The sequence below is a fragment of the Amblyomma mixtum genome, chromosome 6 (assembly GCF_055824585.1).
Source record: "Amblyomma mixtum isolate Tamu chromosome 6, ASM5582458v1, whole genome shotgun sequence".
NCBI classification, from domain to species: Eukaryota; Metazoa; Arthropoda; class Arachnida; order Ixodida; family Ixodidae; genus Amblyomma; species Amblyomma mixtum.
This window is the reverse complement of record NC_143017.1, coordinates 152,603,445-152,620,255: the sequence shown is the minus strand read 5'-3', so window position 1 is coordinate 152,620,255 and position 16,811 is coordinate 152,603,445. Positions and strand designations below refer to the sequence as shown.

Here is a 16,811-nt window from a genome sequence, read left to right as displayed (position 1 = left end):
TCTTTGAAGAACACAAAGTTGCCGCGTGGCTGTGTATACTATATGGAAGGCGTCGTCTCGCCGCGGAAGAGGTTGCTCTTCCTATAGTCACCCATTGCCGTTGGCTTGCACTAGACACGTGCGAGCAAGTGGGGGCGCCTCTTTTGATGAATAACATGCCGCTTGGGCCGAATAGGAGCCCACGAGAACGTAGTGACGTATATCTTCGATTTGCTACTCTATTGACGTCATTCACGCTGCTGAGTAAATTCGGTGAGGTGTTGCGGCGCGGACTGGGGACATAAACACTCGTCGCAGAGTGGTGGGACTGGGAATGGGTATGAAGAAATCTAAGTAGTCAGCATTCTGAAAAGGTAACAGCAGTTTGCGAGTTCATTGATGAGCTGTAAGTTATCGGAAGCGGTAAAGGAGCACATGCATCTCGGGCAAGTAGTGACCACAGATTTGGACCGTGAGAATGAGACAGCATGGGAAATGCACTTCACAGATGATGTCTCATGAAATAGCAGCTTACCAAAACCAGGCTAGCGGAATGTTTCGCATAGTTGTTCCTCGCCGGTACTTAGAGAGCTCTGGAAAGGAAATGCATCAAGTGACATGAAGGGATCGCAGTGGGTTATGCAAAACACGCCTACATAATTGATGCGCTGTAGTCGGATACAACTCAAAACGGAGCGGCAAATGCACTTCAAAGGAGGCCAGGAGGCCGTCCAGCGAATGGTGTCGGTCAGTTTTCTTGACGTCGCGGGTAATCTGTGCTTTGACAGGGGATTAACTGAACGTGACTTGGAATTAACCGCGGATTAAACGCGGATTAACCGCGACAACATGAAAATCGGTCGACGCCAGTGGCTCGAGTGCCTCATTTGAGGGGCATTTGCCGCTTCGTTCATAAGTTGCATCCGACTGCGCGCGGAAATCAAGAAACGAAAATGGACCTGGGCAGGGCTTGCAGTACGAAGAGTCTGATGGCGACATTGAGGGTAGCGGCATATATTCCAAATGTAAGTGAACGTAAAATCAGGAAAAATACGGCAGGCTCATTTGGTTTCGGGCCTTGTGCTGCGTGCAGCGCGTGCAGAGAGGCAGTCGGTGCACTCAATACAGGAGTACGCTTATATGGGAGTGGACAGGAAGTGAACTGTCCTCTAGTGCACTGCCTTCTATGAAAGAATTCGCTGAAGGACAGCAGCTTACTCCCTTTTTACTCCTTTCTGCTTAGAGCGTAGGATTAATGCAGACGTCGACATTCAGTGGTCTCTCGAGAGAAGGCTTAAATAGGCAGGCTATAAAATGTCTGCGCTGTAAGCAATTTTACGGGGCCTCCGGCACGACGCGCATTTGCGCGCCCTCCTCCCGCGAATCCCGCGCACGAGGGCGCGTTCGCGTTCGACACTGCGTGGGCGTCGCTCTCGTTGGGAAGACAAGGGCCGCGGCTTGCTGCTAGCCCCGTGGCCCGCTTCGCATTGTGCTCCCTCCTCCTCCTCCTCCTCTGCGGCTGACTGGCAGGCCTGGCTCTCCTCCTTCCACTAACACCACCGCCTTCTTCCCCTCTCTGTTTCTTTGCTGCGCGGCGGGTAGTACTTTCTTTCGCGCCGCTTTCCTTTTGTTTTATGGTAGTTTTTCTTTTTTTGTTGTTGGTGGTGGTGCGCGCTTCTATCGCCCGCCTGTCTCTCGGCCGGATAGGCGGGAGCGCGCACGCGGCCGTCGTCTGAGCAAGGGGCGCGTTCTACGCTGCCGGCGCGGCGACGACCGAGCAAACAAGCGATTGGCGCGAGCAAACATGTTGAAAATGGGCGGCTTTGGCGCGCTCGGCGTGAGCGGAGGGATGCTGTACGCCGCCGCCGCTGCTGCTGCTGGGATGGGGCGTCGTCGTCGACGTCGCTTTTTCTCGCTCTCTCGGAGCGCGACGGCTGCCGAGGGGTGCGCGATGCGCCTCAAGAGAAAGGCTTGCGGGGAAGAAAAGAGGTCCCTGCGCGAAGACGTCTCAATCAAGCGCTCCTCGCGAGTCCGACCAAGGACGCGTCTGCGGCGGCGGCGGCTCTCGTGGAATTTGAATTGCACTCGTTGACCGCGCAGGCGCGCGTGCACTAGAGGCGGATTTTAAGTTGCCTGTATAGCGCACGCCTGCTCGTCTCAAGACGCGATTCCGCGTGCTCTTAGTCGGTTTTCAGAGTTGACGGCGCTGGTCGAGCGCAAAATTTTTGCGCCGCGCGACACACATCGGGTCACTTCACTACTGGAGAGGGTGGAGGCTATGTCGGCGTGCGAGCGCTTGCTTGGGCCAGGAAAGTGTACACACAAGTGAGATTGTCATCGATGTTCGCTATAACATTATGCGAGGTCTAAGCGAGGGAGCGTTGACCCCCTGCTGAAGAATGAGAGTCGACCGGGGACCGTACTTTCCGAGGACTTGTTTCCTGGTTCATTCCTTAGCGTTTTCATTATACCAGGTGGCAGCCACCTTCCAGGTTGTCCATTCATCCGCTCTCGCCGTGGCATGTGGCGTTTCGCTCTGCTACTACCTGCCACGGTTGTCGGGTGTCGTGTTACGCCGACGAGTACGACGCGGAATCCACGACCGGGCGCTTATAAGAGATGCGCTCTAAAAGCACGGCTCCAGCTTGTAGAGGCTGGTCCTTGAAAATGCTGGGCTGGCGTGGCAGCCACTCGCGGTTAATTTCTGACGGCCCAGTAACGGCTTGAGCCGGATATTGCCTTATTGACGGCTAGTCGGCTTCGCTCGTTCGCACCTATATACATTTGAGGCCTGATGCTTACTCTTAGTTGTCTGCAGGTTTGTAGTTGGTCGCGATTTCATCTCGGATGAGGTACCTTTTCGGTGTTTGTACTGCGTGGAGCACTCCTGCTTCGTCGTACTCCCGAGCCGGAGCGCGTACGAGTGCGCTTTGCTTTCCGAATATGCGATGTTTCGTGCTGCCTCGTTTCCACTCGTGTCCAACTTCGCGGGGCTGCGCGCCGTTTTGCTCGTCTGGTGCCCGCGGATGCAGCTGCTTTTTTTTCGTCCGTGCGGACCACTCGTGTCGGCGACATCTCGAGTGCAGATTGCGCTCCCTATGCGTCCATTTACATGCAGCGTTCCTGGGCAGTATGTCATCTCACGGGGCGAGATGCACCGGCATCTCGAGGAGGCAGCGCAGGGAGTGAGTGATGGCCGCCGCGTGATGACGCTGTCGCAGTCGCGACCGCGCGGTGCGGGCGCCTTGGACGTCTCCGTGTGCCCGCGGGCGGCTTTCAGCGTCCTGTCGGCGTTCACCCGTGACGCCCTGGATCCGGAACAAGCGCCGCCGACGCGCGCGACGCTCGAGCACATGCACGAGTCCGCATTCGCAGTGGCGCGGCTGTCTCCCGGGCAGACGCTGAAAAACACCAGCAGGCGTCGAGCCACGCGAGACGTACTATACCGTCAGCACTGCTTCTGGGATCGCGCAAAGCACCGCGCGATGCGACATGTGCGCTGCTGCGAGACTTGCCTTCAGTTTCGTTCAAGAGGGCACAGGATGTTATAAGCTTTAGCGGGACGGGCCTGAATGCGCCACTTGGTGGCGGCGCAGTCTTGCTCTGCACTTTTCACGTCAATGTCCCTTCAAAGGTGTACGAAGGGAGGGCTGTAGGTTTCGCTCGTCTGAATCTCTCTCGCGTCTTCGTGAAGTTCCTGCTGGGGCTGTTTATTGCTTGAAGGCACAATATAGACCCGGAGTTGTCTTTTCTCTGTCGGGGATAATTAGCGAAGGGGTGCCTCACTGTCGACGCGCCGACCTTCTGACCGCTGGACAATCACTGCTCCGCGATGCCCAACGCTGTGGCCGCCGTCGCCGACATGGGAGCGTTGAGCGGGACTTGCTTTGGCCTTTTGTGGCGCCTTCTCTGCAAGTGGTAGTTCGGAGCGTTCCCACTTACCTCGCTCGTTTAGTTTGTATAGTACTTGTCGAGTTCATAATAAACAAACGTCGGTTCGCTCGCTGGGCTGGTATAGTGATTGTTTCCTTGCGATTCTCGTCCATTCTAATCGCTAGTGACGCCTACACCGCTATCTAGTTGTGGCGTTGTCGCCCTAGCCAGTGATGAAACATTCGAGGGAAAAATGGAATAGAACTGCATAAGCATCGTTATTTCATCCCGGCTGCGGCGCTGCACTGCGTTCCATCTACTTTTCGGCGCATTGCGCAGAAGCTGCAGAATGTGGAGAAGCGGAAGGTTCCCTTTAAAGTCTGCTTTGAGAAGTACCGGCGGTCTGCACTGAACGAGTGGGGCAACTGCGGACGACACACATGCTAGAGGTCTCTAGAAGCAGCGAAGTTCTACGCATTTCTCCCCGCTTCCGATTGGTCCGGGCTCAGCTCTTTATGGCTTCCGTAGCAATGCACGGAACTGTCTGCGAAGCACGGCGGTCCCCGTGTCGCGCCGCGATAGCGGTCGCCACGTCTTGCACGCTCTCGTAGCAAGTAGTTTGGCACTGCTTGCTTACCCCCAGGAGTGATGTTGTGCGTGCACGTGCGCCGAAAACACAATTTTTGTGCGCACGCATACGCGACGGAAGCAGCGCGCGGCGCCTTGCTGCGTATGTATATTTTCTTCTTCCGCTTGTTTGGAGTGCAGGAGAGCGTGTCTCGAGTGGGCCTTATTATTATTATTAAATTCATGCGCATACGAGCGCTGCTTCCGACTGCAGCACCCGGCGATATAGGCATATAGTTGCTCTGGTCGGCGGCGGATGAGCAGCGCGCGCCGCTGTCCTCGCTTTACTCGCTGGAGCAGAACAAACGCGTGTCGCCGCCAACTGCGTGTCGAGCGTCGACGCTTCCCTTTCCTTTTTTTTTTTTTCACTGTATTGTGTATAGCTCGTGGGTCCCCTGGTACGCGTTGTACTCGCCGCGACGCGCGAGCTACTCGAGCCAACCGCGGGACTGTTGCGAAGGTGTTGCGGGTGCAGTATACGTGCATGCATGGTGCGGGTCTGCAATACCTCGGTGAAGGCCTTCCGCCGTCCACCGTGTGTTCGTAGGTTTTCACTGCCGGCCGTGAATGTTCTCTGGCCAACCCTTTTTCTGGCAGCAGCCTCGGCGGAGCGCTTATATAGGAGGGGCAGACCAGTGCGTTCTCTTCGCAGGCGCTGTGCAGTGGCGAGAGCGGCGGGACAGCGTGATCGGGTTGGGAAATCATGTTCGGGAGATGAATGTGGCGGCGGCTCGTCGCACGGGCACCCGTGGCCCGCGAGTGGTCGTGGCTCGCCACCGACGAACGTGAGCACCGTGGCGATTCCCGGGGGAGAAGGAAGGGGTTGCCGCTTGTTCGTGCGCGGCGACGCCGTCTTTTGGCCGATGATGGATTCGCCCGCGCGCGTAAAAAGCCGCGCGCATTGCACCGTCCGTTCCGGGCACAGCAGCGCCGTGCACGCGCCACACCCAGGCGGACGTGGTGGTGCCCCTGTGCGGCCACTGCGCCCTGTCTTCGATTTGCTTTTTTTTTTTTTATCGGTAGAATCTGTGCCTGAGGGAGTTGTACGTGTACGCAAAGGAGGATGCTGTCTGTCCCGGAGGACGGTGTCTGGCCTCCGAGACCGACAGCGTTGTCGCCCGAAGTGTGCTGCAGCTGAAAATGCTGCCTGGTTTCACATCCGGAAAATGTCCGTCGCGGTGGGCTTTTGATAAAAGTGGTTCGCTTAGGAGGGTGGGGAGGTTGCGCGATGCAGCTTCGTCGCCTCAGTGGAGGCTGCGAAGTGCGGAAAACAGCGAGCAGGTGCGGCCCTGCGGCTCGGCTGCCCGTTCGCATGGTGTTGTTGGTATTGGTGGGTATAAGTGTTCTCGGTGTCACCCGGAACAGTGTTGTTTCTCGCCGCCTCGTCCGGTGTGTTTCGACTGTGCGCCGCCGTCTCCTCTGCGCTGCTGTTTCATCTCGCCGGCGTGGCCCTCTTGCGCGACGCTTGTTTATCCTGGGGGAGAGGGTGGTTCTTTCAAGCGGCGGCGCAGTGTGTGGCGTCGCTGCCTGCGAGCCGGGCCTTGTTAGCGTCGTTGCCGGCCGGCGGGGCGCCGCTGGAGCGCGGCAAGCACGCGTACCGCAGCGGTCTTGGTTTTGTGTGCACTGCGTGTCCCGCACGGCGCAGCAGGGAGGGTTTCGAGGAGCAGTCGTTGAGGGGGACGCCGATGTCTTTCGGGTTACGTTAAGTATTCAGTTGATCGATGAATCGGGTGCCATCCAATCAAATTTCTTGGATCGCCAAGACTGTTAACCAAAATCAGTTCTCAGTTAACCAGTCATCCAGGTCTGGTCCAATCAATCAATCAATCAATCAATCAATCAATCAATCAATCAATCAATCAATTTGCTTGATCCACTGAGGATATTAACCAAATCAGCCCCAGACGAAGCTGATTCTGATTGCTTACTGCAGGATGATAGGCTTCTTCGTATTAACTTACCGCGTTTTCTAATCCTCTGTGGTTAGCTAACGCGTTTGCACGTCCTGCTGCAGTTTATTGCCCAACGTGGATTGCAAAAGGCAGGAGAAGGTCTGCTTTCCTAGAGCAGAGATTGTTAGTTAAGTGCGGGGCATGTGCCTGTTTCCGGATATGGATAAATCGATCCCTCGTTTTCTTTTTTCGGGTGGCTGCCTGTATCAACGATGGGAAACGAAAATATCCCGGAAACTTGCTTACGCAGTCGCATCACGACCTCGTTTGGCGAGTGCGCGATTCATCACTCCGCCATCATGTACGTATTGATCGCAAATGAATATATTATTATTACTATCATGATTTTAGTTTGTTCCTCAGCCCTTCTGACTTTTTCCACGCCCACCGCACTGATGGGTGTAGGGCTTATTATTAGTTTTTAATGGGCGGTCGCCGTGGCCAGACAAGGATGAACTTTGCAGAGCTTTTTCCCAATTTCCTGTGAAGTTGTATTCATGTCGTCCTGTTCCCCGTATCGCAGCTTGGAAGCTTTGTTCCAGCCGGCGACGCTGAGGTCCCCGCGTTACGCTCTATTCATTTTGCCCTGGGACGGGCATCGCGGCGAAGACTTCGACGAGTGCGTTTGGAATGCATGGAGGAGAGAGACAGTTCAGTTAGGAAGAGCTGGAACGTCAGCTTGATCGACGTATCTCTGTCCCGTTACGAAGCATTGAAGACTAGGGTATGGTAGTAGAAGACATAGGGCGATGCTGGTGACGACGGATGCGTGCATATGCAGCCATTTCTGTATGCAGGTAAAGTCGCGTGTCCAGTTTAATCGTGCGCAGCGCGACGTGAATAAGAGACTAATCAGGCACAGCGTTGCTTACCTTGTTGTCCTGTCCAAGGGCTCGGGACGCCGGTTGGCGTTGGAAAGGGATCTGCAGAGAGTGCAGCTCCTTCTCCCCAAGTAAGACATACGCGCACCCAACGGTCGGTTTCTAACATACGTCTTGAGTGCGGCCAACAGAGCGGGACAAATGGATGTCGAGGCCTGGATTTACCTTTGCGTAGAAGCGAGCTCGTTTCCGTCTACGCCGCTATGTCCGGGTGGTGTCGTGACAAAATCTCCAGGCATAGTCTGATTCGTATCCTTCTTTGGATTTGGATGCAGAATAGGGCCCACATTTCACGTTCTCGGTCGCTCGCCTTCATCGCCTGTTTGACGCCGCAGAAAACTGCCCGCTGTCGGGATGGCCTCGCTGGTGACTATTCGAAATCAACATACACGCACATTACAACGGATAAGTCTTATTTTGTTCCCATATGTCATTGGTGACAATTGTTTGGTAAATGTAACTCAGTTTAAGTATCTAGGAATGACAATAACACAAAACTTAAATGGGGCACACAGTAGAAGAGGTTTTTTATTTTTTATTTATTTCCAAATACTGTTAGCCCTTGCGGGCTGTTACAGGGTGGGAATGGTATAGTCAGTCAGTACAACACAGTTCCAGCTCTTTTACAAAAAGAGCTGTTCTAAAAGCATACCAGAGGTTATGTTTTTTGCGAAAAAAATTGGAGCATGCTACACGGGATGTAAGAATAATTGCATATAAAGCTTTTGTGAGGCCAGTCCTTGAGTATGCGTCAGTAGTATGGAGTCCTAAACAGAATTATTTAAAGAAACAATTAGAAAGAGTTCAGAGGTACGCAGTAGGCTTTATTTGCTGCCGATATCAAAGGACAGACTAAGTTGCGGATATGCTCTCTTCCTGTAACCTGGATTTATTAGAAACACGACGACAAAAAAATCGGCTGAAGCTATTGTTCCAGGTGCTCCAAGGACAGATAAATATTCAGAAGGGCCGCCGCGGTGGCTCAGTGGCTATGGTGCTCGGCTGCTGGCCCGAAAGAAGCGGGTTCGATCCCGGTCGCAGCGGCTGCATTTCTTTGGAGGAGAAATTCGAGGCCCGTGTACTGTGCGATGTCAGTGCACGTTAAAGAACCCCAGGTGGTCGAAATTTCCGGAGCCCTCCACTACGGCGTCTCTCATAGCCTTAGTCGCTTTGGGACGTTAAACCCCATAAACCAAACCAAATATTCAGAAGCAAATATACATACAAGCACCAGGCAAACGCAGTTCTAGAACAAATCATGGTCGGATAATTCAGCCTTACAACGCGCGTAGTGAAACTTTCAAACATTCCTTCTTCCCTCTTGCAGTTGAAATGTGGAATGATTTGCCAATGAGTGTTGTGGAACAGAGTGATGTGCATGAATTCGAACGATCTCTGGATAACCACCTGCTTGAAAGTTCCATTTGATGCTTGACTGAATGATGTACCGTTTCATGCTGATGTATTCAATGCTCGTGAGTAATGCTGTTTTTCTATAAAATCCCCCCCCCCCCCCCCCCCCCCCCCCCCCGTAAGGACCCTCGCACGAGGGTTGACAGTATTGTTAAATAAATAAATAAATAAACACGATTGGTATAGATTCTGACGCGCCAGCTTGAAACGTCGTCCGTCGCGGTCGCTAACGCCTATATAGACGTCGTTGATGAAGCGGATCCGTCAGTGCGCTGTTATTTGGAGTACTCGGCCTTGGATGTGTGAGGAGACGGGGCAGGCTGGTGAACAGGACACATGATGGAACAAGATGGACCATTGCGGCATGGCGTAGAGTCCGTGTTTTTATTACTATTCTTGTTGACCCCCCCGCACGCTTTTTTTTTACCTATCGGTCTGCGGCATGCCAGGGCATCGCCAGCGAGCTGAGTCTGCCACATGTGCCGACGCCCGACTGCCGGCGTCGTCGAGTTCGTAGCGAGTTCGTACTCAGGGGTAGCGCGGTCTCCTCCTCGTCGCCGCTGATTGATGGGGCGGTGGGGGCGCTGATGCATTGGCGACGTCCCCTGGAAACCGCGGTTCGCTTCGCGTCGCCCCACGCGTCAGCCGCTCGTTGCGGGCACGAGCAACGGCTGATCGCCGAGGCAGAGAGCTGTCGCCGTGGCGCGCGCGGAGAGCATGAACGCTCGCAGCCGCGCTGTGCACACACACATACGCATTCGCCCTCCGTTCGTGGGCAGAGCGGGTGTCCTTGCGCGTTTTCGAAAAGGCCCTTTTACGGCACGCGCCGGTCGCGAGGGGCCGTTGGGGGCGAACGGGGCGTGCAACAAAGTAAATAAAACATCCTCGGGAAGGTCGTTCGAAAACGGTCCGCGCCGCCGCCTCCTCCCTCTCTTCCCTTTCGCGGCGCAGCGCTCCCGAACGCCACCGTGCCGCTTCTCTCGCTGATGGTGCGCTGCGTGCGTGTCCTCGCGGTCATTATTGTGCGCGCCTGTTACCTTTGTTATTTCTGGCGTCTTCCGCTGGCGTCCTCGCGGTCTCTTTATTTACGGATAGGCGGCCGCGCCCGCTGTGCGCCGCGCGGCGCGTGCAGCCAGCCGCGGCCGCAGCAGCGCGTGGCGTCCCTCCACCCGCCGGGCGCGCACAATGGTTCCGCCTGGGCGGAAGCGGCGGCCCGCGCGGGGTGGCCGCCCAGGGCCGCGGCACCCGGCGGCGGCACGCGATCCGTCCGCGCCGATTGTGGCCGCGTTGCGCAGCTGCGACCGGGCGCGCACGCACGGCGGGCGGCCACTGTGTCGTGTCCCCCACCCACCCTGTGCTGGCTGGCTGCAGGGGACGGGCGCCCACCGGGAGCCGTGTCCCGCGACCTCGTGCTGAATGATTCCCCGTTGGGACGAGTCCGTGCGGGGCCCAGGAATTCGCCTCGCCACGATATGCGCCGCCGGCCCGGCACCCGGAACGACACCGTTGCTCGAACGCGTCGGGGTCTCTCTCTCTGCCTCCCTCCGTGTGTTGTGCGCTGTACAGCACGGTGGGGGAGGAATTGGGGGGGAGGCTGGCCGCGCTCGTTTCTTTTTCAGCGGGCGACAGCGAAGGTCACTCATTGTGAGCCGCGAGAGCAGCTCGGCCGGAAAATGGCTGCCGAGGGACATCTGGACCGTTAGGCGCGCTTGCGGCCATGGGAGCGTGGCGGCTGAAGACGACAGAGTGAACCAGTGGATCTGGGTTTCGCCACGTAGCTTGCGCCATCATTGTTCCCGAAAGCCGGGTTTCAGTATGGCTGTCTCGCCCATCACGTGCCTGTTGAGCGTGTCTGGACTTTGCCTCGTACCCCTTGTGACAGAAGGAGAGTGAGAGGGCGTGTGCTACGGGCAGCAGCTGTCTATTAACGGCACACGCATTGAACTGGCAGCGTATCTTTGGAAACAGCTTGTTAATCCTCGTGGCATGAAAGTCCTTGAAGTGTGAAGACGAAATTCTTGAAAAGCCGCTTCGTGATTGTGCCGCCTTTTGTGCCTGCGCACGCTAACACTTGGCGCAGCTGTTGCATCGTTTGTGAAAGGAGATTTTTAGAGCACGGGTAATGCGAATCCGGCACCGCTGGCGCAGGGACCGGCTCTGAACTCTAAAAATGAAAACGGAAACTAGAAAAAGAAATTTTTGCCTCGCGAACCTGATAAATGCACTTTTGTTTTGAGATTAGTGCCATGTTCCTTCGGTCTGCGCGAGATGGCGCTGCACGTCTCTCCGTGATGCCTTGAGGAGGCTTAACTAGACGCCGCTCAGGGGAACAATGAACGGCTTACCAGTTGCGTCGGTGGGAAGTGTTTCTTGACCTGTTTTCGGTGAGGCCGGCTCGTTAGGCACAGAACAAAGCAGGCGCAGATGAGAAACAGAGGCGGCAGTGCTCCATCTGCATTCGCTAATATTTGCGGCCACTGATAGCGTCTTTTTCCTGATCTTAGCAGACCTCCCGCGCACTGCTTGCCGTTATCTGTCTGTGTGTGTCTGTGACCAGGAGCGTTGTTGAAGCAGCGTGCCGAGCTACCGAAAAACCGCCGCCACCCAGGACTTTTACTATTGCCTTGACATCACAGGGTTAAGGCTGCAGCGGCGCAAACCGTCACTGCATTTGCCGCTTCGACTGGAGCCCTTCTCAGCCCCCGCGCACTCTCCTTTGCCGCCATGCGCCCGGTGTTGTCAATACGCGCCCGTCGTCGAAGCGACGTGGGAGGTGAAATTCCATCGCGAGGTAGAGCCATGAACTCCGCTGCTTTCATCCATCCGTCCGGGCCTTTCTCCGAATAATGCCGCATTCGGCGCGCTGGGTGTACGTTTCGTTTGTATCGTCAGGCTTGACGAGACCTGCGCGCGGCTCATATTTCGCTGGGGTCAGTGCACCTCTGCTCTGTGTATCCGGAATAAGGAGATCGGGAGAAGACGTGGGAGGCGTCGGCGCCGTCTCTGCTTTGCGGAGGGAGACGGCGCAGTAATACCTTAGGTGTGGGACGTGAATATTTATAAACGGAGCAGCTTTGGCGGCGTGCGCGCTAGCCGTGAGACGGGATGCTCGTTCCCGCGCGCGCCCGGTGCTCGGGAGTGCAAGGGGGCTATGAATTTCCAAGACGCACTCTAGAGGAAGCGCTCGCCCTCGCGTCCTGGCTGACCGTGCGCGTGCTTATATTTTACGCGCGTATCGGCGGCAGCGTGCTGCTGCGGGGTCATTGTTTGCGCCAGCGTCATCCCCGCTCTCGCGCTGAGCCCCTGGCCACTCCAATTTCGTCGCGTCGCGTACGCGCGCCGGCGGGTTTGATGCGCTGGCGCAGGTTCCCGGAAAAAAAAAAAAAAAGAACGAAAGGCGTCAACAGTGTGCGTGCGTGCGGACCTTATAGGAGGAGAATCGAGAGAGCGTGTGCGCACGGGCGCGACGGCCAATGCCCTGCGCTGTTTACCGTTTCGCGTCTTCCTTCCCGCCCCCGGGCGGAAAGAGAGCGCGCGCACCGCCTTGGGCAGTTTCGGTGCTCGTCGGATCACCGGCTGATCGAACACAAATTTCTATCGGGCCGCGTGCGCCGTCGACAGATGCCTCGCCGGCCGGTCCTTATAAAAATGGTCTATAGACTTTTTATAGACTCTTTTGCCTTCCTGTAGATATAATTTATTTTTGTCTATTAATATTCTATAGACTGCCTGTAGACAAAAGTCTACTAATAGTGTATGGCCATATATCTGTAGATTGTCTATTGACTATAGAATTTGTATTGCCTGAAGTCTGTTCTCTTGGATTTGTCTATAGAGTCTATAGACATTATACACAGAAGTCTATGGACAGTCTATAGACTGTCTAAAAAAAATTTTCTAAGCGGGGATGCTGTAGGTGGCTTGCACGAAACGTCAGGGTTGCCACGATGGGGGTAGAGTAGGCATATATAGTCGAACAGGCCTTCACCGGGGTTCTGGTCCAGAGAAGAAACAAATATAAGATCACCTAATTGATTATTTTATGTGCCTGCAATTCGATAACATTACAAGGTGTTGATTCGTTTCCGGAAGTGACGTCACTTTCATCAGCTTCGTTGGGCCATTTACGTGTAGACCCGTAAATCCCGCTAGTTGCTTGCTGCAGCCGAGCATAGCAAGGCGAATGATTGGACTCTGTTAACGATGTTTCTCGATTTCATCTTCCTGATATTACGCGCCCAGTGGTGCTCGTGCGTGTCATTGGTTTCCGCGGAGGAGGTGTAGTGTCTATAGCAGCCCAAGTCGAGCGGCTGAGCTTCGCAACGTGAGATGAATGCAATAATATAAATAAATAAATAAGGTTTATGGGGTTTAACATCCCAAAGCGACTCAGGCTATGAGAGACGCCATAGTGTAGGGCTCCAGAAATTTCGACCACCAGGGGTTCTTTAACGGGCACTGACATCGCACAGTACACGGGCCTCTAGAATTTCGCCTCCAAATAAATTCAGCCGCCGCGGCCGGGCTCGAACGCGCGTCTTTCGGGTCAGCAGTCGAGCACCATAACCACTGAGCCACCGCGGCGGCTATATAAATAAATAAATAAATAAATAAATAATAAAGGAGAGTACTTGGCATAGCGCATCCATCGTTTTGATCGCTTTACTATTAAATATTTTGCATTGTTCATGGGCGGAGCGTTTTTTTTTTCGCTTTTAGTTCTTGATTGTCACGCCTCTGCAGTTAAAGCCGCCGCGGTGGCTCAGTGGCTATGGTGCTCGGCTGCTGACCCAAAAGACGCGGGTTCGATCCCGGCCGCGGCGGCTAGAATTTCTTTGGAGGAGAAATTTCTTTGGAGGAGAAATTCTAGAGGCCCGTGTACTGTGCGATGTCAGTGCACGTTAAAGAACCCCAGGTGGTCGAAATTTCCGGAGCCCTTCACTACGGCGTCTCTCATAGCCTGAGTCGCTTTGGGACGTTAAACCCCAAAAAACCAAAAAAACAATCTGCAGTTAAAATATTTTGTCTGCTTAAACTGCAGGGAATATATCGAAGGTAGCACTTTGATCACTCTCCAGAAATACGAAAAGGCCCTTCCGCTGAGGGAAAGTCTGCGTGTTATGTCAGTGTGAAACACGTTTTTGTTTTATGGGTTTAACGTCCCAAAGCGACTCAGGCCATGAGGGACGCCATAGTGAAGGGCTCTGGAAATTTCGACCGTCTGGGGTTTTTTAACGTGCACTGACATCGCTCAGTACACAGGCCTCTAGAATTTAGCCTCCATCGAAATTCGGCCGCCGCGGCAGGGATCGAACCCGCGTCTTTCGAGTCAGCAGCCAAGCACCACAACCACTGAGCCACCGCGCTGGCTGTGTGTGAAACACGAATCAAAGCGATATGGCTTCTGCTAAACTTCCGCTTGTGCACGGGCAGTACCGGTTCGCAGCTGCATTATCCCTGCAGCCCTGCCTTAAGCAAAAGCGTTTTCCGCTAATGTCCGCATGCACTAATCACCGGACGTCTGGAGGTCTATGCTAGCCGCCTGTTATGAAAGTGAGCGAGATGGTCTGTTTGCTCACCGAAGTATCTGCGGTGTGCTGTAGGAGCAGTTGCGTGTCGTCATTTCCATCCCAGATTGGGTGGCAATCTTGCGGATGCCGTCTATACTGTGCTACGCCGGAGGTCTGCTGCTCATTTTCCCGAGGCGACAGATGGTGGCGCCTGCTTCGGAGCTTACGCGACGGAGTGCCGACTGGCGTCGCCGGTTATATATGCTCTCGCTGTCCAAACAAGGGACTTCTCTTTTTCGATTTAATCGCTACAGTTGTCTGCTGATATGGCGCTTTGATGGCAGGCGTATAAATTTGCTTATGCTTCTCCATCAGAGCTCAGATTTTCCGTCAGATTTTTTGTTTCCATTTCGCCGGCAAACACTCCGTACTGCTCATCATGTGCAGTGGCTCTATTTATATCAGTGTATTTTACCATGTCCCTAACCCCTTCCCTTTCTCCCTATCGCTCCCCTCTTTTTTTTATTCCATCTCCCCATCTGCTCGCTGTCCCTTTGTTTCCTCTGGCCGTAGCTTCAGGTGCTTCAGTATCCCATAGCAGATGCCGCGGTCAGCAGAAATCTTTTCCTTCCTTTTTTTTGTTTTTATTCAGTAAACAGCCACCTATGTACTCCTGAAATTCGCCCATCGGGAGTGAAGCGACGTCATCAAATGGAGAATTCCCATTGGCTGGAGGGAAGGGACGTCACGAGATCGGAAGTGATGTCACTTCTGGCAAAGGCGTCAACACCTGCTGATGCTATCATATAGTCAGCAAAATGAAATTAGGTACGTGTCTGATTTTTTTTTTTTCTTGCAACCCCTCCTTTTTTTGTTGCTGCCTGGACGCACGACGACGTGCTTCCTTCAAAGTTCATGCTCACAGGCCTTTGCTGGTCTGGGCAAAGGCCTATCGCTGAGTCGATGGTCGCGAGTTCGACTCTCTGTGCCCGTCCATGCGGCTATCCCCCTTGTTTTCACGCATCCGAGCGTACGAAGTCCGAATGCGTCGCCGAGCTGCGCTGGCAATGGAATTTTTCGCTCCACACCGGTTTCTTTTATCCGACGGGAGAAATTAATCGTTCAGCATTCACGGCGGCACTCTTTTCCCTGGGTGCGTGTTTAATTTGGTGCGCGAGTCTGTCCCTTCAACACCGCGGGTGAGGCGCTTGAGCGAGGACGAAAGTGGCGGTGAATTGTGAGCGGGCGCTGCCCAGCCGGACAACAAAGACGGACTCAGAGGACGAGGATAATTGCTGAGCACCGCCCTTGCCTAAGTAGCGGAAGTTGCGACGCACGCGAATGCACGGGGAGATAGCGGGAGAAAAGAAAAAAAAAAGCGGAGACATAAATAACCGTGGTGGTTACGGGCTCGGGCGCGCAATTATATTCAACCCCTTCTCTCGGCGTGCGCAGTCTTGGCTGTGCTGGCTGTTTTTCTCGTGAGTAATGGTGAAGCTGCGTTTGTGGACTCGGCCTTCGCTTCTCGCTAACAAGCCCCGTGCCATTTTCTCCTCAACCAAAAGTCACCGGCGCGGTTAACTCTCCTTAGCTTCGCATTGTCCATATGTTGCGAGCTGCTCTTCACTTGGCATTGTTGCAGGGAAGTGGTCGCGTCTCGTACTGGTTAGAAGTGGCGGGGAGTGCATGACTTTTTTTTTGCGGAAATTCAACTTCATGGGTCGTATTTTGTAGCGTTTCGTCTCGCTTTACTTTTCTTTTTTTTTTTTTGTTCGCTCTCATTGGTCGTAAATCCTCCTGGTGACGTAGCGTTCGCTGGACGACACCAGTTACGCATTCTAAACAGAAATGAGTTAAAAGGAGTATGCTGTCCTCTAGCGCGCTCCTTTGAGGACAGAAGGGAAGTGCAGCTTCCTCCCTTTTTACTCCCATACAGGCGTATTCGTGTTCAGAGTGGGGGGAGGGGGGGGGGGGAAGGGAAGGGAAGCGAGAACGAGGCTGGCGGTCTCCAAATGTAACGACCGCGTTGAAGACGTAAAGTGGAGCGTTTGTCAACTTAATGACAAATGATCACGTTGGTTTGAAAGAGGTCGATGTGGCGTGGGGAAATGATCCGTCCGAGGCCGTTTCTTCGAAGTGTTTGCATCGATAGGATCGAGAAACCACAGAACACCACAACGGCCCTTGCTGTCCCGAGATCTCAGCTCGGGGGCCGAAATGTCGTGTTACTTGATGGTGCTTTTCCCATGCCGTTTAATTTAGGTCGTCGTGGAGCGAGCGAGTTTCTACGTGGTAAGGGACGCAGAGTGACGTCAGTGTGGCCTAACGCTCCTGAAATGTTTTGCCGGGCTAGTAGCGTGTTCCACCAGGCGTCGGGTCCAGGCAGAGTCACAACACTCCGTACAATTGTAATAATTGAGTAATTACTCATTAACATCCACCCGAGCGCAGCCATACGGCTACAAAGGACAGCGGCGAAGGAAAGGTAGAGCGACTGCTCCGGCTAAGCGGTGGTCCGGGGTACGAACCCGGACGAATTTTTCTTTCACAACGAAGTTTCTGAGAAAGCTATTTCG

The 16,811-nt window shown here is 54.3% G+C and overlaps 1 protein-coding gene across 3 annotated transcripts in view; it reads left to right on the top strand.

Annotated features, from left to right (window-relative positions):
* Window positions 1-16,811, top strand: part of bbx (bobby sox) — a 240,771-nt gene that overhangs the window by 110,586 nt on the left and 113,374 nt on the right. Inside the window, exons 1-2 of one of the 3 annotated variants that reach the window (XM_089549696.1) lie at window positions 1,298-6,732; window positions 14,888-15,063. The exons of 1 other annotated variant lie outside the window; for it this stretch is intronic. The gene's annotated coding sequence lies outside the window, so the exon portion shown is untranslated. Of the gene's footprint in view, window positions 1-1,297; window positions 6,733-14,887; window positions 15,064-16,811 lie in introns of those variants that run through there. One more of the 3 variants, XM_089549694.1, reaches the window with a different exon arrangement.